Source organism: Pleurodeles waltl, unplaced genomic scaffold, assembly GCF_031143425.1.
Source record: "Pleurodeles waltl isolate 20211129_DDA unplaced genomic scaffold, aPleWal1.hap1.20221129 scaffold_39, whole genome shotgun sequence".
In the NCBI taxonomy this organism is placed as follows: Eukaryota; Metazoa; Chordata; class Amphibia; order Caudata; family Salamandridae; genus Pleurodeles; species Pleurodeles waltl.
Genome location: NW_027150097.1, coordinates 2,257,501 through 2,276,427, shown reverse-complemented (window position 1 = coordinate 2,276,427; position 18,927 = coordinate 2,257,501). Strand labels below are relative to the sequence as shown.

At 43.3% G+C, this 18,927-nt stretch overlaps 9 non-coding genes across 9 annotated transcripts; all 9 read right to left on the bottom strand.

Annotated features, from left to right (window-relative positions):
- Window positions 1-483: 483 nt before the first annotated feature.
- On the bottom strand, window positions 484-556 carry TRNAT-UGU (transfer RNA threonine (anticodon UGU)). Its single transcript has one exon. It is a non-coding gene; the product is annotated as a tRNA-Thr (tRNA).
- Window positions 557-2,501: 1,945 nt separating this feature from the next.
- Window positions 2,502-2,574, bottom strand: TRNAT-UGU (transfer RNA threonine (anticodon UGU)). The gene has a single exon. It is a non-coding gene; the product is annotated as a tRNA-Thr (tRNA).
- A 1,763-nt stretch (window positions 2,575-4,337) lies between these two features.
- TRNAT-UGU (transfer RNA threonine (anticodon UGU)) lies at window positions 4,338-4,410 on the bottom strand. The gene has a single exon. It is a non-coding gene; the product is annotated as a tRNA-Thr (tRNA).
- A 1,762-nt stretch (window positions 4,411-6,172) lies between these two features.
- TRNAT-UGU (transfer RNA threonine (anticodon UGU)) lies at window positions 6,173-6,245 on the bottom strand. Its single transcript has one exon. It is a non-coding gene; the product is annotated as a tRNA-Thr (tRNA).
- Window positions 6,246-10,021: 3,776 nt separating this feature from the next.
- TRNAT-UGU (transfer RNA threonine (anticodon UGU)) lies at window positions 10,022-10,094 on the bottom strand. Its single transcript has one exon. It is a non-coding gene; the product is annotated as a tRNA-Thr (tRNA).
- A 1,763-nt stretch (window positions 10,095-11,857) lies between these two features.
- On the bottom strand, window positions 11,858-11,930 carry TRNAT-UGU (transfer RNA threonine (anticodon UGU)). The gene has a single exon. It is a non-coding gene; the product is annotated as a tRNA-Thr (tRNA).
- Window positions 11,931-13,688: 1,758 nt separating this feature from the next.
- On the bottom strand, window positions 13,689-13,761 carry TRNAT-UGU (transfer RNA threonine (anticodon UGU)). Its single transcript has one exon. It is a non-coding gene; the product is annotated as a tRNA-Thr (tRNA).
- Window positions 13,762-15,523: 1,762 nt separating this feature from the next.
- Window positions 15,524-15,596, bottom strand: TRNAT-UGU (transfer RNA threonine (anticodon UGU)). Its single transcript has one exon. It is a non-coding gene; the product is annotated as a tRNA-Thr (tRNA).
- A 1,945-nt stretch (window positions 15,597-17,541) lies between these two features.
- Window positions 17,542-17,614, bottom strand: TRNAT-UGU (transfer RNA threonine (anticodon UGU)). The gene has a single exon. It is a non-coding gene; the product is annotated as a tRNA-Thr (tRNA).
- Window positions 17,615-18,927: the final 1,313 nt, after the last annotated feature.

The following is an 18,927-nucleotide window of genomic DNA, read 5'->3' as shown; positions in this document are numbered from 1 at the left end:
TGCTGTTACCTTTTCTTAACATGTGCATGGCTTTGTAAATACCAAAAAACGAATTGTGTTAATGCTGCGTTGAAAAAGTGATGCAACCCAATGCAAAATCGGTTTAAACATGGGCCTAAATATACACTTACATTCTGGACCCGAAAAAAAGAACAAGTTAAAATCTCACAGTGAAATCAGGATGATATTAAAAAAATGACATGTGCATTGGAAAGGACGTGGCTGAAGGGGCACCAAAGCCAACGACCAAGTCAAGAATGATATTTTGGGATGTCACACTCTAAACATCCCCCATACTCACACAAGTCAATTGTACGACCCTGTAGGAGTCTTGTGTTTGTCATTCCACTGACACTGTGTGTAATGCCCCCCGTTCTTGCGTGCTTTGCCCTGTGTCGCCTTTGTTTTTCTATGTTGAAAAGAATATTTGTAGTGAGGCTCCCCAATGAACTAAAAAGTGTTGTTAAATCCAAAATGTTTGTGAGGCCCCAGTGAGATTTGAACTCACGACCCTTGGTTTACAAGACCAGTGCTCTAACCCCTGAGCTATCGAGCCAGGTGCTTGTCAGGGGGCCGTGCTGGGGACTATATGAAGGAGCAGAGCATACCTGAGTTACAATGGAATCAGCAGAAGAGAGGATTGTGTGAGTCTGAGAAAGAAAAGGGGCATAGCTTCAAACCTCAATCTGGCATAGCTTTCCAAGGCTACTATTGCCAGTGATTGTGTATTTTAAAAAGGTAGTAAATTTGTATCCTTTCAAGGAGTACATCTATGGGTGCAGATTTGCTACTTTTTTGGTAAACTGATCACTAATTGGAATATTTAGAAAGAAGGGACGCAGTGCAGCACAGCGAGCAAAGTTCCTTTGTGCGTCACTCGAAGAGAGCAGAACTGAGACATATCTTCACAGAAATGGTGCAGTTCTGCTCTTTGTCTATGCAAAGGTGCACTTCGGGCTGCCTTGAGTGCAAGGGTATCTGCCTTATGTTCAGGAGAGCTGATGTGCATAAAGGGATATCTTCCTCCTACTATCATAGGAGATTTTTTAGAGTCAAGCCTGCGCTAGAATGCGCTTGCGCATGCGTATTTCTTGCGAGACGCTGTTGTAGTTAGAAAAGGGCTAGGAGCCCTGTCCATTTCACGTTGGTGTCTTTCATTGGTTCGTGGGCTTCCCTGTTAAAATCTGCTTGCTTTCGTTAGTGGAAGGCATGCATACGTCATGCCTTTTCCTGTGGTTAGCCCTCCTTGAGCGCTGCGACCAAGTACTGAAAACTTAGGAGGCTCGCTGTTTTCCATCTGGTTTGTGGACTACTTGTTCTCTTTTTTTCACAGCACGATCTCGTTTGACAGAAGTCGAGCTCATTGCATGACATCGACCCTGTTACATAATTAATTGAACTTTTGCCGGTTACATAGATAATTGCACTTTTGCCGATAGGTTTCAATCTGAGTGAACTGTAGCAGCGCGATTGCGCTCATTATTTACATTTAATGAGTCAAGAAAAGTCTGGTTGGGAGTTTACAACTGCTAATAGCTCTATCTCGGAGAAATGCCAGACCAGTTGTATTGCAAGTGCTTGTTTACTCTTTGTATCTGTTCTGCAAATTGCACCACACCACATGCAAAGAGGCAGTAACATGGAGAAATAAAGACATCTGTTCTCCTTACACCAGCCTCGGGGAGGCGCACCATTGTGGCACAAAACCATGACTGTATGTATTTGTAAACATGGGTTTACATCAAAATCCATGTGTGGATGTAGAAGAAAACCATGTACCACCTGTGGAACACCTACCTGACGCAAAGTAAAGCATGGCAGAGCAATGTGCTGTGTGCTGTTACTTTTTCTTAACATGTGCATGGCTTTGTAAATACCAAAAAACGAACTGTGTTAATGCTGCATCGAAAAAGTGATGCAACCCGATGAAAAATCTGTTTAAACATGGGCCTAAATGTACATTTAAATTCCTTACCCGAAAAAAAGAACAAGTTAAAATCTCACAGTGAAATCAGGATGATATTAAAAAAATGACATGTGCATTGGAAAGGACGTGGCTGAAGGGGCACCAAAGCCAACGACCAAGTCAAGAATGATATTTTGGGATGTCACACTCTAAACATCCCCCATAATCACACAAGTCAATTGTATGACCCTGTAGGAGTCTTGTGTTTGTCATTCCACTGACACTGTGTGTAATGCCCCCCGTTCTTGCGTGCTTTGCCCTGTGTCGCCTTTGTTTTTCTATCTTGAAAAGAATATTTGTAGTGAGGCTCCCCAATGAACTAAAAAGTGTTGTTAAATCCAAAATGTTTGTGAGGCCCCATTGAGATTTGAACTCACGACCCCTGGTTCACGACCCCTGGTTTACACTGTGTGTAATGCCCCCCTTTCTTGCGTGCTTTGCCCTGTGTCGCCTTTGTTTTTCTATCTTGAAAAGAATATTTGTAGTGAGGCTCCCCATTGAACTAAAAAGTGTTGTTAAATCCAAAATGTTTGTGAGGCCCCAGTGAGATTTTAACTCACGACCCCTGGTTTACAAAACCAGTGCTCTAACCCCTGAGCTATGGAGCCAGGAGCTTGTCAGGATGCCGTGCTGGGGACTATATGAAGGAGCAGAGCATACCTGAGTTACAATGGAATCAGCAGGAGAGAGGATTGTGTGAGTCTGAGAAAGAAAATGGGCATAGCTTCAAACCTCAATCTGGCATAGCTTTCCAAGGCTACTATTGCCAGTGATTGTGTATTTTTTTAAAAGGTAGTAAATTTGTATCCTTTCAAGGAGTACATCTATGGGTGCAGATTTGCTACTTTTTTGGTAAACTGATCACTAATTGGAATATTTAGAAAGAAGGGACGCAGTGCAGCACAGCGAGCAAAGTTCCTTTGTGCGTCACTCGAAGAGAGCAGAACTGAGACATATCTTCACAGAAATGGTGCAGTTCTGCTCTTTGTCTATGCAAAGGTGCACTTCGGGCTGCCTTGAGTGCAAGGGTATCTGCCTTATGTTCAGGAGAGCTGATGTGCATAAAGGGATATCTTCCTCCAACTATCGTAGGAGATTTTTTAGAGTCAAGCCTGCGCTAGAATGCGCTTGCGCATGCGTATTGCTTGCGAGACGCTGTTGTAGTTAGAAAAGGGCTAGGAGCCCCGTCCATTTCACGTTGGTGTCTTCATTGGTTCGTGGGCTTCCCTGTTAAAATCTGCTTGCTTTCGTTAGTGGAAGGCATGCATACGTCATGCCTTTTCCGGTGGTTAGCCCTCCTTGAGCGCAGCGACCAAGTACTGAAAACATAGGAGGCTCGCTGTTTTCCATCTGGTTTGTGGACTACTTTTTCTCTTTTTTTCACAGCACGATCTCGTTTGACAGAAGTCGAGCTCATTGCATGACATCGACCCTGTTACATATTTAATTGAACTTTTGCCGGTTACATAGATAATTGCACTTTTGCCGATAGGTGTCAATATGAGTGAACTGTAGCAGCGCGATTGCGCTCATTATTTACATTTAATGAGTCAAGAAAAGTGTGGTTGGGAGTTTACAACTGCTAATAGCTCTATCTCGGAGAAATGCCAGACCAGTTGTATTGCAAGTGCTTGTTTACTCTTTGTATCTGTTCTGCAAATTGCAGCACACCACATGCAAAGAGGCAGTAACATGGAGAAATAAAGACATCTGTTCTCCTTACACCAGCCTCGGGGAGGCGCACCATTGTGGCACAAAACCATGACTGTATGTTTTTGTAAACATGGGTTTACATCAAAATCCATGTGTGGATGTACAAGAAAACCATGTACCACCTGTGGAACACCTACCTGACGCAAAGTAAAGCATGGCAGAGCAAGGTGCTGTGTGCTGTTACCTTTTCTTAACATGTGCATGGCTTTGTAAATACCAAAAAACGAATTGTGTTAATGCTGCATTGAAAAAGTGATGCAACCCGATGCAAAATCGGTTTAAACATGGGCCTAAATATACACTTACATTCCGGACCCGAAAAAAAGAACAAGTTAAAATCTCACAGTGAAATCAGGATGATATTAAAAAAATGACATGTGCATTGGAAAGGACGTGGCTGAAGGGGCACCAAAGCCAACGACCAAGTCAAGAATGATATTTTGGGATGTCACACTCTAAACATCCCCCATACTCACACAAGTCAGTTGTATGACCCTGTAGGAGTCTTGTGTTTGTCATTCCACTGACACTGTGTGTAATGCCCCCCTTTCTTGCGTGCTTTGCCCTGTGTCGCCTTTGTTTTTCTATCTTGAAAAGAATATTTGTAGTGAGGCTCCCCAATGAACTAAAAAGTGTTGTTTAATCCCAAATGTTAGTGAGGCCCCAGTGAGATTTGAACTCACGACCCCTGGTTTACAAGACCAGTGCTCTAACCCCTGAGCTATGGAGCCAGGATCTTGTCAAGATGCCGTGCTGGGGACTATATGAAGGAGCAGAGCATACCTGAGTTACAATGGAATCAGCAGGAGAGAGGATTGTGTGAGTCTGAGAAAGAAAAGGGGCATAGCTTCAAACCTGAATCTGGCATAGCTTTCCAAGGCTACTATTGCCAGTGATTGTGTATTTTAAAAAGGTAGTAAATTTGTATCCTTTCAAGGAGTACATCTATGGGTGCAGATTTGCTACTTTTTTGGTAAACTGATCACTAATTGGAATATTTAGAAAGAAGGGACGCAGTGCAGCACAGCCAGCAAAGTTCCTTTGTGCGTCACTCGAAGAGAGCAGAACTGAGACATATCTTCACAGAAATGGTGCAGTTCTGCTCTTTGTCTATGCAAAGGTGCACTTCGGGCTGCCTTGAGTGCAAGGGTATCTGCCTTATGTTCAGGAGAGCTGATGTGCATAAAGGGATATCTTCCTCCAACTATCATAGGAGATTTTTTAGAGTCAAGCCTGCGCTAGAATGCGCTTGCGCATGCGTATTGCTTGCGAGACGCTGTTGTAGTTAGAAAAGGGCTAGGAGCCCGTCCATTTCACGTTGGTGTCTTTCATTGGTTCGTGGGCTTCCCTGTTAAAATCTGCTTGCTTTCGTTAGTGGAAGGCATGCATACGTCATGCCTTTTCCGGTGGTTAGCCCTCCTTGAGCGCAGCGACCAAGTACTGAAAACATAGGAGGCTCGCTGTTTTCCATCTGGTTTGTGGACTACTTTTTCTCTTTTTTTCACAGCACGATCTCGTTTGACAGAAGTCGAGCTCATTGCATGACATCGACCCTGTTACATATTTAATTGAACTTTTGCCGGTTACATAGATAATTGCTCTTATGCCGATAGGTTTCAATATGAGTGAACTGTAGCAGCGCGATTGCGCTCATTATTTACATTTAATGAGTCAAGAAAAGTCTGGTTGGGAGTTTACAACTGCTAATAGCTCTATCTCGGAGAAATGCCAGACCAGTTGTATTGCAAGTGCTTGTTTACTCTTTGTATCTGTTCTGCAAATTGCAGCACACCACATGCAAAGAGGCAGTAACATGGAGAAATAAAGACATCTGTTTTCCTTACACCAGCCTCGGGGAGGCGCACCATTGTGGCACAAAACCATGACTGTATGTTTTTGTAAACATGGGTTTACATCAAAATCTATGTGTGGATGTACAAGAAAACCATGTACCACCTGTGGAACACCTACCTGACGCAAAGTAAAGCATGGCAGAGCAAGGTGCTGTGTGCTGTTACCTTTTCTTAACATGTGCATGGCTTTGTAAATACCAAAAAACGAATTGTGTTAATGCTGCATTGAAAAAGTGATGCAACCCGATGTAAAATCGGTTTAAACATGGGCCTAAATATACACTTACATTCCGGACCCGAAAAAAAGAACAAGTTAAAATCTCACAGTGAAATCAGGATGATATTTTATAAAATGACATGTGCATTGGAAAGGACGTGGCTGAAGGGGCACCAAAGCCAACGACCAAGTCAAGAATGATATTTTGGGATGTCACACTCTAAACATCCCCCATACTCACACAAGTCAGTTGTATGACCCTGTAGGAGTCTTGTGTTTGTCATTCCACTGACACTGTGTGTAATGCCCCCCTTTCTTGCGTGCTTTGCCCTGTGTCGCCTTTGTTTTTCTATCTTGAAAAGAATATTTGTAGTGAGGCTCCCCAATGAACTAAAAAGTGTTGTTAAATCCCAATTGTTTGTGAGGCCCCAGTGAGATTTGAACTCACGACCCCTGGTTTACAAGACCAGTGCTCTAACCCCTGAGCGATGGAGCCAGGACCTTGTCAGGATGCCGTGCTGGGGACTATATGAAGGAGCAGAGCATACCTGAGTTACAATGGAATCAGCAGGAGAGAGGATTGTGTGAGTCTGAGAAAGAAAAGGGGCATAGCTTCAAACCTCAATCTGGCATAGCTTTCCAAGGCTACTATTGCCAGTGATTGTGTATTTTAAAAAGGTAGTAAATTTGTATCCTTTCAAGGAGTACATCTATGGGTGCAGATTTGCTACTTTTTTGGTAAACTGATCACTAATTGGAATATTTAGAAAGAAGGGACGCAGTGCAGCACAGCGAGCAAAGTTCCTTTGTGCGTCACTCGAAGAGAGCAAAACTGAGACATATCTTCACAGAAATGGTGCAGTTCTGCTCTTTGTCTATGCAAAGGTGCACTTCGGGCTGCCTTGAGTGCAAGGGTGTCTGCCTTATGTTCAGGAGAGCTGATGTGCATAAAGGGATATCTTCCTCCAACTATCATAGTAGATTTTTTAGAGTCAAGCCTGCGCTAGAATGCGCTTGTGCATGAGTATTGCTTGCGAGACGCTGTTGTAGTTAGAAAAGGGCTAGGAGCCCCGTCCATTTCACGTTGGTGTCTTTCATTGGTTCGTGGGCTTCCCTGTTAAAATCTGCTTGTTTTCGTTAGTGGAATGCATGCATACGTCATGCCTTTTCCGGTGGTTAGCCCTCCTTGAGCGCAGCGACCAAGTACTGAAAAGAAAGGAGGCTCGCTGTTTTCCATCTGGTTTGTGGACTACTTTTTCTCTTTTTTTTCACAGCACAATCTCGTTTGACAGAAGTCGAGCTCATTGCATGACATCAACCCTGTTACATAATTAATTGAACTTTTGCCGGTTACATAGATAATTGCACTTTTGCCGATAGGTTTCAATATGAGTGAACTGTAGCAGCACGATCGCGCTCATTATTTACATTTAATGAGTCAAGAAAAGTCTGGTTGGGAGTTTACAACTGCTAATAGCTCTATCTCTGAGAAATGCCAGACATGTTGTATTGCAAGTGCTTGTTTACTCTTTGTATCTGCAAATTGTAGCACACCACATGCAAAGAGGCAGTGACATGGAGAAATAAAGACATCTGTTCGCCTTACACCAGCCTCGGGTAGGCGCAACATTGTTGCACAAAACCATGACTGTATGTTTTTGTAAATATGGGTTTACATCAAAATCCATGTGTGGATGTATGAGAAAAACATGAACCACCCGTGGAACACCTACCTGACGCAAAGTAAAGCATGGCAGAGCAAGGTGCTGTGTGCTGTTACCTTTTCTTAACATGTGCATGGCTTTGTAAATACCAAAAAACGAATTGTGTTAATGCTGCATTGAAAAAGTGATGCAACCCAATGCAAAATCGGTTTAAACATGGGCCTAAATATACACTTACATTCTGGACCCGAAAAAAAGAACAAGTTAAAATCTCACAGTGAAATCAGGATGATATTAAAAAAATGACATGTGCATTGGAAAGGACGTGGCTGAAGCGGCACCAAAGCCAACGACCAAGTCAAGAATGATATTTTGGGATGTCACACTCTAAACATCCCCCATACTCACACAAGTCAATAGTATGACCCTGTAGGAGTCTTGTGTTTGTCATTCCACTGACACTGTGTGTAATGCCCCCCGTTATTGCGTGCTTTGCCCTCTGTCGCCTTTGTTTTTCTATCTTGAAAATAATATTTGTAGTGAGGCTCCCCAATGAACTAAAAAGTGTTGTTAAATCCAAAATGTTTGTGAGGCCCCAGTGGGATTTGAACTCACAACCCTTGGTTTACAATACTAGTGCTCTAACCCCTGAGCTATCGAGCCAGGTGCTTGTCAGAGGGCCGTGCTGGGGACTATATGAAGGAGCAGAGCATACCTGAGTTACAATGGAATCAGCAGGAGAGAGGATTGTGTGAGTCTGAGAAAGAAAAGGGGCATAGCTTCAAACCTGAATCTGGCATAGCTTTCCAAGGCTACTATTGCCAGTGATTGTGTATTTGAAAAAGGTAGTAAATTTGTATCCTTTCAAGGAGTACATCTATGGGTGCAGATTTGCTACTTTTTTGGTAAACTGATCACTAATTGGAATATTTAGAAAGAAGGGACGCAGTGCAGCACAGCGAGCAAAGTTCCTTTGTGCGTCACTCGAAGAGAGCAGAACTGAGACATATCTTCACAGAAATGGTGCTGTTCTGCTCTTTGTCTATGCAAAGGTGCACTTCGGGCTGCCTTGAGTGCAAGGGTATCTGCCTTATGTTCAGGAGAGCTGATGTGCATAAAGGGATATCTTCCTCCAACTATCATAGGAGATTTTTTAGAGTCAAGCCTGCGCTAGAATGCGCTTGCGCATGCGTATTTCTTGCGAGACACTGTTGTAGTTAGAAAAGGGCTAGGAGCCCTGTCCATTTCACGTTGGTGTCTTTCATTGGTTCGTGGGCTTCCCTGTTAAAATCTGCTTGCTTTCGTTAATGGAAGGCATGCATACGTCATGCCTTTTCCGGTGGTTAGCCCTCCTTGAGCGCAGCGACCAAGTACTGAAAACTTAGGAGGCTCGCTGTTTTCCATCTGGTTTGTGGACTACTTGTTCTCTTTTTTTCACAGCACGATCTCGTTTGACAGAAGTCGAGCTCATTGCATGACATCGACCCTGTTACATAATTAATTGAACTTTTGCCGGTTACATAGATAATTGCACTTTTGCCGATAGGTTTCAATCTGAGTGAACTGTAGCAGCGCGATTGCGCTCATTATTTACATTTAATGAGTCAAGAAAAGTCTGGTTGGGAGTTTACAACTGCTAATAGCTCTATCTCGGAGAAATGCCAGACCAGTTGTATTGCAAGTGCTTGTTTACTCTTTTTATCTGTTCTGCAAATTGCAGCACACCACATGCAAAGAGGCAGTAACATGGAGAAATAAAGACATCTGTTCTCCTTACACCAGCCTCGGGGAGGCGCACCATTGTGGCACAAAACCATAACTGTATGTTTTTGTAAACATGGGTTTACATCAAAATCCATGTGTGGATGTACAAGAAAACCATGTACCACCTGTGGAACACCTACCTGACGCAAAGTAAAGCATGGCAGAGCAAGGTGCTGTGTGCTGTTACTTTTTCTTAACATGTGCATGGCTTTGTAAATACCAAAAAACGAATTGTGTTAATGCTGCATCGAAAAAGTGATGCAACCCGATGAAAAATCTGTTTAAACATGGGCCTAAATGTACATTTAAATTCCGGACCCGAAAAAAAGAACAAGTTAAAATCTCACAGTGAAATCAGGATGATATTAAAAAAATGACATGTGCATTGGAAAGGACGTGGCTGAAGGGGCACCAAAGCCAACGACCAAGTCAAGAATGATATTTTGGGATGTCACACTCTAAACATCCCCCATACTCACACAAGTCAATTGTATGACCCTGTAGGAGTCTTGTGTTTGTCATTCCACTGACACTGTGTGTAATGCTCCCCGTTCTTGCGTGCTTTGCCCTGTGTCGCCTTTGTTTTTCTATCTTGAAAAGAATATTTGTAGTGAGGCTCCCCAATGAACTAAAAAGTGTTGTTAAATCCAAAATGTTTGTGAGGCCCCATTGAGATTTGAACTCACGACCCCTGGTTCACGACCCCTGGTTTACACTGTGTGTAATGCCCCCCTTTCTTGCGTGCTTTGCCCTGTGCCGCCTTTGTTTTTCTATCTTGAAAAAAATATTTGTAGTGAGGCTCCCCAATGAACTAAAAAGTGTTGTTAAATCCCAAACGTTTGTGAGGCCCCAGTGAGATTTGAACTCACGACCCCTGGTTCACAAGATCAGTGCTCTAACCCCTGAGCTATGGAGCCAGGAGCTTGTCAGGATGCCGTGCTGGGGACTATATGAAGGAGCAGAGCATACCTGAGTGACAATGGAATCAGCAGGAGAGAGGATTGTGTGAGTCTGAGAAAGAAAAGGGGCATAGCTTCAAACCTGAATCTGGCATAGCTTTCCAAGGCTACTATTGCCAGTGATTGTGTATTTTAAAAAGGTAGTAAATTTGTATCCTTTCAAGGAGTACATCTATGGGTGCAGATTTGCTACTTTTTTGGTAAACTGATCACTAATTGGAATATTTAGAAAGAAGGGATGCAGTGCAGCACAGCCAGCAAAGTTCCTTTGTGCGTCACTCGAAGAGAGCAGAACTGAGACATATCTTCACAGAAATGGTGCAGTTCTGCTCTTTGTCTATGCAAAGGTGCACTTCGGGCTGCCTTGAGTGCAAGGGTGTCTGCCGTATGTTCAGGAGAGCTGATGTGCATAAAGGGATATCTTCCTCCAACTATCATAGGAGATTTTTTAGAGTCAAGCCTGCGCTAGAATGCGCTTGTGCATGAGTATTGCTTGCGAGACGCTGTTGTAGTTAGAAAAGGGCTAGGAGCCCCGTCCATTTCACGTTGGTGTCTTTCATTGGTTCGTGGGCTTCCCTGTTAAAATCTGCTTGTTTTCGTTAGTGGAAGGCATGCATACGTCATGCCTTTTCCGGTGGTTAGCCCTCCTTGAGCGCAGCGACCAAGTACTGAAAAGAAAGGAGGCTCGCTGTTTTCCATCTGGTTTGTGGACTACTTTTTCTCTTTTTTTTCACAGCACAATCTCGTTTGACAGAAGTCGAGCTCATTGCATGACATCAACCCTGTTACATAATTAATTGAACTTTTGCCGGTTACATAGATAATTGCACTTTTGCCGATAGGTTTCAATATGAGTGAACTGTAGCAGCACGATCGCGCTCATTATTTACATTTAATGAGTCAAGAAAAGTCTGGTTGGGAGTTTACAACTGCTAATAGCTCTATCTCTGAGAAATGCCAGACATGTTGTATTGCAAGTGCTTGTTTACTCTTTGTATCTGTGCTGCAAATTGTAGCACACCACATGCAAAGAGGCAGTGACATGGAGAAATAAAGACATCTGTTCGCCTTACACCAGCCTCGGGTAGGCGCAACATTGTGGCACAAAACCATGACTGTATGTTTTTGTACATATGGGTTTACATCAAAATCCATGTGTGGATGTATGAGAAAAACATGTACCACCCGTGGAACACCTACCTGACGCAAAGTAAAGCATGGCAGAGCAAGGTGCTGTGTGCTGTTACCTTTTCTTAACATGTGCATGGCTTTGTAAATACCAAAAAACGAATTGTGTTAATGCTGCGTTGAAAAAGTGATGCAACCCAATGCAAAATCGGTTTAAACATGGGCCTAAATATACACTTACATTCCGGACCCGAAAAAAAGAACAAGTTAAAATCTCACAGTGAAATCAGGATGATATTAAAAAAATGACATGTGCATTGCAAAGGACGTGGCTGAAGGGGCACCAAAGCCAACGACCAAGTCAAGAATGATATTTTGGGATGTCACACTCTAAACATCCCCCATACTCACACAAGTCAGTTGTATGACCCTGTAGGAGTCTTGTGTTTGTCATTCCACTGACACTGTGTGTAATGCCCCCCTTTCTTGCGTGCTTTGCCCTGTGTCGCCTTTGTTTTTCTATCTTGAAAAGAATATTTGTAGTGAGGCTCCCCAATGAACTAAAAAGTGTTGTTAAATCCCAATTGTTTGTGAGGCCCCAGTGAGATTTGAACTCACGACCCCTGGTTTACAAGACCAGTGCTCTAACCCCTGAGCGATGGAGCCAGGACCTTGTCAGGATGCCGTGCTGGGGACTATATGAAGGAGCAGAGCATACCTGAGTTACAATGGAATCAGCAGGAGAGAGGATTGTGTGAGTCTGAGAAAGAAAAGGGGCATAGCTTCAAACCTCAATCTGGCATAGCTTTCCAAGGCTACTATTGCCAGTGATTGTGTATTTTAAAAAGGTAGTAAATTTGTATCCTTTCAAGGAGTACATCTATGGGTGCAGATTTGCTACTTTTTTGGTAAACTGATCACTAATTGGAATATTTAGAAAGAAGGGACGCAGTGCAGCACAGCGAGCAAAGTTCCTTTGTGCGTCACTCGAAGAGAGCAAAACTGAGACATATCTTCACAGAAATGGTGCAGTTCTGCTCTTTGTCTATGCAAAGGTGCACTTCGGGCTGCCTTGAGTGCAAGGGTGTCTGCCTTATGTTCAGGAGAGCTGATGTGCATAAAGGGATATCTTCCTCCAACTATCATAGTAGATTTTTTAGAGTCAAGCCTGCGCTAGAATGCTCTTGTGCATGAGTATTGCTTGCGAGACGCTGTTGTAGTTAGAAAAGGGCTAGGAGCCCCGTCCATTTCACGTTGGTGTCTTTCATTGGTTCGTGGGCTTCCCTGTTAAAATCTGCTTGTTTTCGTTAGTGGAATGCATGCATACGTCATGCCTTTTCCGGTGGTTAGCCCTCCTTGAGCGCAGCGACCAAGTACTGAAAAGAAAGGAGGCTCGCTGTTTTCCATCTGGTTTGTGGACTACTTTTTCTCTTTTTTTTCACAGCACAATCTCGTTTGACAGAAGTCGAGCTCATTGCATGACATCAACCCTGTTACATAATTAATTGAACTTTTGCCGGTTACATAGATAATTGCACTTTTGCCGATAGGTTTCAATATGAGTGAACTGTAGCAGCACGATCGCGCTCATTATTTACATTTAATGAGTCAAGAAAAGTCTGGTTGGGAGTTTACAACTGCTAATAGCTCTATCTCTGAGAAATGCCAGACATGTTGTATTGCAAGTGCTTGTTTACTCTTTGTATCTGCAAATTGTAGCACACCACATGCAAAGAGGCAGTGACATGGAGAAATAAAGACATCTGTTCGCCTTACACCAGCCTCGGGTAGGCGCAACATTGTGGCACAAAACCATGACTGTATGTTTTTGTAAATATGGGTTTACATCAAAATCCATGTGTGGATGTATGAGAAAAACATGTACCACCCGTGGAACACCTACCTGACGCAAAGTAAAGCATGGCAGAGCAAGGTGCTGTGTGCTGTTACCTTTTCTTAACATGTGCATGGCTTTGTAAATACCAAAAAACGAATTGTGTTAATGCTGCGTTGAAAAAGTGATGCAACCCAATGCAAAATCGGTTTAAACATGGGCCTAAATATACACTTACATTCTGGACCCGAAAAAAAGAACAAGTTAAAATCTCACAGTGAAATCAGGATGATATTAAAAAAATGACATGTGCATTGGAAAGGACGTGGCTGAAGGGGCACCAAAGCCAACGACCAAGTCAAGAATGATATTTTGGGATGTCACACTCTAAACATCCCCCATACTCACACAAGCCAATTGTACGACCCTGTAGGAGTCTTGTGTTTGTCATTCTACTGACACTGTGTGTAATGCCCCCCGTTCTTGCGTGCTTTGCCCTGTGTCGCCTTTGTTTTTCTATCTTGAAAAGAATATTTGTAGTGAGGCTCCCCAATGAACTAAAAAGTGTTGTTAAATCCAAAATGTTTGTGAGGCCCCAGTGAGATTTGAACTCACGACCCTTGGTTTACAAGACCAGTGCTCTAACCCCTGAGCTATCGAGCCAGGTGCTTGTCAGGGGGCCGTGCTGGGGACTATATGAAGGAGCAGAGCATACCTGAGTTACAATGGAATCAGCAGGAGAGAGGATTGTGTGAGTCTGAGAAAGAAAAGGGGCATAGCTTCAAACCTCAATCTGGCATAGCTTTCCAAGGCTACTATTGCCAGTGATTGTGTATTTTAAAAAGGTAGTAAATTTGTATCCTTTCAAGGAGTACATCTATGGGTGCAGATTTGCTACTTTTTTGGTAAACTGATCACTAATTGGAATATTTAGAAAGAAGGGACGCAGTGCAGCACAGCGAGCAAAGTTCCTTTGTGCGTCACTCGAAGAGAGCAGAACTGAGACATATCTTCACAGAAATGGTGCAGTTCTGCTCTTTGTCTATGCAAAGGTGCACTTCGGGCTGCCTTGAGTGCAAGGGTATCTGCCTTATGTTCAGGAGAGCTGATGTGCATAAAGGGATATCTTCCTCCTACTATCATAGGAGATTTTTTAGAGTCAAGCCTGCGCTAGAATGCGCTTGCGCATGCGTATTTCTTGCGAGACGCTGTTGTAGTTAGAAAAGGGCTAGGAGCCCTGTCCATTTCACGTTGGTGTCTTTCATTGGTTCGTGGGCTTCCCTGTTAAAATCTGCTTGCTTTCGTTAGTGGAAGGCATGCATACGTCATGCCTTTTACGGTGGTTAGCCCTCCTTGAGCGCTGCGACCAAGTACTGAAAACTTAGGAGGCTCGCTGTTTTCCATCTGGTTTGTGGACTACTTGTTCTCTTTTTTTCACAGCACGATCTCGTTTGACAGAAGTCGAGCTCATTGCATGACATCGACCCTGTTACATAATTAATTGAACTTTTGCCGGTTACATAGATAATTGCACTTTTGCCGATAGGTTTCAATCTGAGTGAACTGTAGCAGCGCGATTGCGCTCATTATTTACATTTAATGAGTCAAGAAAAGTCTGGTTGGGAGTTTACAACTGCTAATAGCTCTATCTCGGAGAAATGCCAGACCAGTTGTATTGCAAGTGCTTGTTTACTCTTTGTATCTGTTCTGCAAATTGCACCACACCACATGCAAAGAGGCAGTAACATGGAGAAATAAAGACATCTGTTCTCCTTACACCAGCCTCGGGGAGGCGCACCATTGTGGCACAAAACCATGAATGTATGTATTTGTAAACATGGGTTTACATCAAAATCCATGTGTGGATGTAGAAGAAAACCATGTACCACCTGTGGAACACCTACCTGACGCAAAGTAAAGCATGGCAGAGCAATGTGCTGTGTGCTGTTACTTTTTCTTAACATGTGCATGGCTTTGTAAATACCAAAAAACGAATTGTGTTAATGCTGCATCGAAAAAGTGATGCAACCCGATGAAAAATCTGTTTAAACATGGGCCTAAATGTACATTTAAATTCCTTACCCGAAAAAAAGAACAAGTTAAAATCTCACAGTGAAATCAGGATGATATTAAAAAAATGACATGTGCATTGGAAAGGACGTGGCTGAAGGGGCACCAAAGCCAACGACCAAGTCAAGAATGATATTTTGGGATGTCACACTCTAAACATCCCCCATACTCACACAAGTCAATTGTATGACCCTGTAGGAGTCTTGTGTTTGTCATTCCACTGACACTGTGTGTAATGCCCCCCGTTCTTGCGTGCTTTGCCCTGTGTCGCCTTTGTTTTTCTATCTTGAAAAGAATATTTGTAGTGAGGCTCCCCAATGAACTAAAAAGTGTTGTTAAATCCAAAATGTTTGTGAGGCCCCAGTGAGATTTGAACTCACGACCCTTGGTTTACAAGACCAGTGCTCTAACCCCTGAGCTATCGAGCCAGGTGCTTGTCAGAGGGCCGTGCTGGGGACTATATGAAGGAGCAGAGCATACCTGAGTTACAATGGAATCAGCAGGAGAGAGGATTGTGTGAGTCTGAGAAAGAAAAGGGGCATAGCTTCAAACCTCAATCTGGCATAGCTTTCCAAGGCTACTATTGCCAGTGATTGTGTATTTTAAAAAGGTAGTAAATTTGTATCCTTTCAAGGAGTACATCTATGGGTGCAGATTTGCTACTTTTTTGGTAAACTGATCACTAATTGGAATATTTAGAAAGAAGGGACGCAGTGCAGCACAGCGAGCAAAGTTCCTTTGTGCGTCACTCGAAGAGAGCAGAACTGAGACATATCTTCACAGAAATGGTGCAGTTCTGCTCTTTGTCTATGCAAAGTTGCACTTCGGGCTGCCTTGAGTGCAAGGGTATCTGCCTTATGTTCAGGAGAGCTGATGTGCATAAAGGGATATCTTCCTCCTACTATCATAGGAGATTTTTTAGAGTCAAGCCTGCGCTAGAATGCGCTTGCGCATGCGTATTTCTTGCGAGACGCTGTTGTAGTTAGAAAAGGGCTAGGAGCCCTGTCCATTTCACGTTGGTGTCTTTCATTAGTTCGTGGGCTTCCCTGTTAAAATCTGCTTGCTTTCGTTAGTGGAAGGCATGCATACGTCATGCCTTTTCCGGTGGTTAGCCCTCCTTGAGCGCTGCGACCAAGTACTGAAAACTTAGGAGGCTCGCTGTTTTCCATCTGGTTTGTGGACTACTTGTTCTCTTTTTTTCACAGCACGATCTCGTTTGACAGAAGTCGAGCTCATTGCATGACATCGACCCTGTTACATAATTAATTGAACTTTTGCTGGTTACATAGATAATTGCACTTTTGCCGATAGGTTTCAATCTGAGTGAACTGTAGCAGCGCGATTGCGCTCATTATTTACATTTAATGAGTCAAGAAAAGTCTGGTTGGGAGTTTACAACTGCTAATAGCTCTATCTCGGAGAAATGCCAGACCAGTTGTATTGCAAGTGCTTGTTTACTCTTTGTATCTGTTCTGCAAATTGCACCACACCACATGCAAAGAGGCAGTAACATGGAGAAATAAAGACATCTGTTCTCCTTACACCAGCCTCGGGGAGGCGCACCATTGTGGCACAAAACCATGACTGTATGTATTTGTAAACATGGGTTTACATCAAAATCCATGTGTGGATGTAGAAGAAAACCATGTACCACCTGTGGAACACCTACCTGACGCAAAGTAAAGCATGGCAGAGCAATGTGCTGTGTGCTGTTACTTTTTCTTAACATGTGCATGGCTTTGTAAATACCAAAAAACGAATTGTGTTAATGCTGCATCGAAAAAGTGATGCAACCCGATGAAAAATCTGTTTAAACATGGGCCTAAATGTACATTTAAATTCCTTACCCGAAAAAAAGAACAAGTTAAAATCTCACAGTGAAATCAGGATGATATTAAAAAAATGACATGTGCATTGGAAAGGACGTGGCTGAAGGGGCACCAAAGCCAACGACCAAGTCAAGAATGATATTTTGGGATGTCACACTCTAAACATCCCCCATACTCACACAAGTCAATTGTATGACCCTGTAGGAGTCTTGTGTTTGTCATTCCACTGACACTGTGTGTAATGCCCCCCGTTCTTGCGTGCTTTGCCCTGTGTCGCCTTTGTTTTTCTATCTTGAAAAGAATATTTGTAGTGAGGCTCCCCAATGAACTAAAAAGTGTTGTTAAATCCAAAATGTTTGTGAGGCCCCATTGAGATTTGAACTCACGACCCCTGGTTCACGACCCCTGGTTTACACTGTGTGTAATGCCCCCCGTTCTTGCGTGCTTTGCCCTGTGTCGCCTTTGTTTTTCTATCTTGAAAAGAATATTTGTAGTGAGGCTCCCCATTGAACTAAAAAGTGTTGTTAAATCCAAAATGTTTGTGAGGCCCCAGTGAGATTTTAACTCACGACCCCTGGTTTACAAAACCAGTGCTCTAACCCCTGAGCTATGGAGCCAGGAGCTTGTCAGGATGCCGTGCTGGGGACTATATGAAGGAGCAGAGCATACCTGAGTTACAATAGAATCAGCAGGAGAGAGGATTGTGTGAGTCTGAGAAAGAAAAGGGGCATAGCTTCAAACCTCAATCTGGCATAGCTTTCCAAGGCTACTATTGCCAGTGATTGTGTATTTTTTTAAAAGGTAGTAAATTTGTATCCTTTCAAGGAGTACATCTATGGGTGCAGATTTGCTACTTTTTTGGTAAACTGATCACTAATTGGAATATTTAGAAAGAAGGGACGCAGTGCAGCACAGCGAGCAAAGTTCCTTTGTGCGTCACTCGAAGAGAGCAGAACTGAGACATATCTTCACTGAAATGGTGCAGTTCTGCTCTTTGTCTATGCAAAGGTGCACTTCGGGCTGCCTTGAGTGCAAGGGTATCTGCCTTATGTTCAGGAGAGCTGATGTGCATAAAGGGATATCTTCCTCCAACTATCATAGGAGATTTTTTAGAGTCAAGCCTGCGCTAGAATGCGCTTGCGCATGCGTATTGCTTGCGAGACGCTGTTGTAGTTAGAAAAGGGCTAGGAGCCCCGTCCATTTCACGTTGGTGTCTTTCATTGGTTCGTGGGCTTCCCTGTTAAAATCTGCTTGCTTTCGTTAGTGGAAGGCATGCATACGTCATGCCTTTTCCGGTGGTTAGCCCTCCTTGAGCGCAGCGACCAAGTACTGAAAACATAGGAGGCTCGCTGTTTTCCATCTGGTTTGTGGACTACTTTTTCTCTTTTTTTCACAGCACGATCTCGTTTGACAGAAGTCGAGCTCATTGCATGACATCGACCCTGTTACATATTTAATTGAACTTTTGCCGGTTACATAGATAATTGCACTTTTGCCGATAGGTGTCAATATGAGTGAACTGTAGCAGCGCGATTGCGCTCATTATTTACATTTAATGAGTCAAGAAAAGTGTGGTTGGGAGTTTACAACTGCTAATAGCTCTATCTCGGAGAAATGCCAGACCAGTTGTATTGCAAGTGCTTGTTTACTCTTTGTATCTGTTCTGCAAATTGCAGCACACCACATGCAAAGAGGCAGTAACATGGAGAAATAAAGACATCTGTTCTCCTTACACCAGCCTCGGGGAGGCGCACCATTGTGGCACAAAACCATGACTGTATGTTTTTGTAAACATGGGTTTACATCAAAATCCATGTGTGGATGTACAAGAAAACCATGTACCACCTGTGGAACACCTACCTGACGCAAAGTAAAGCATGGCAGAGCAAGGTGCTGTGTGCTGTTACCTTTTCTTAACATGTGCATGGCT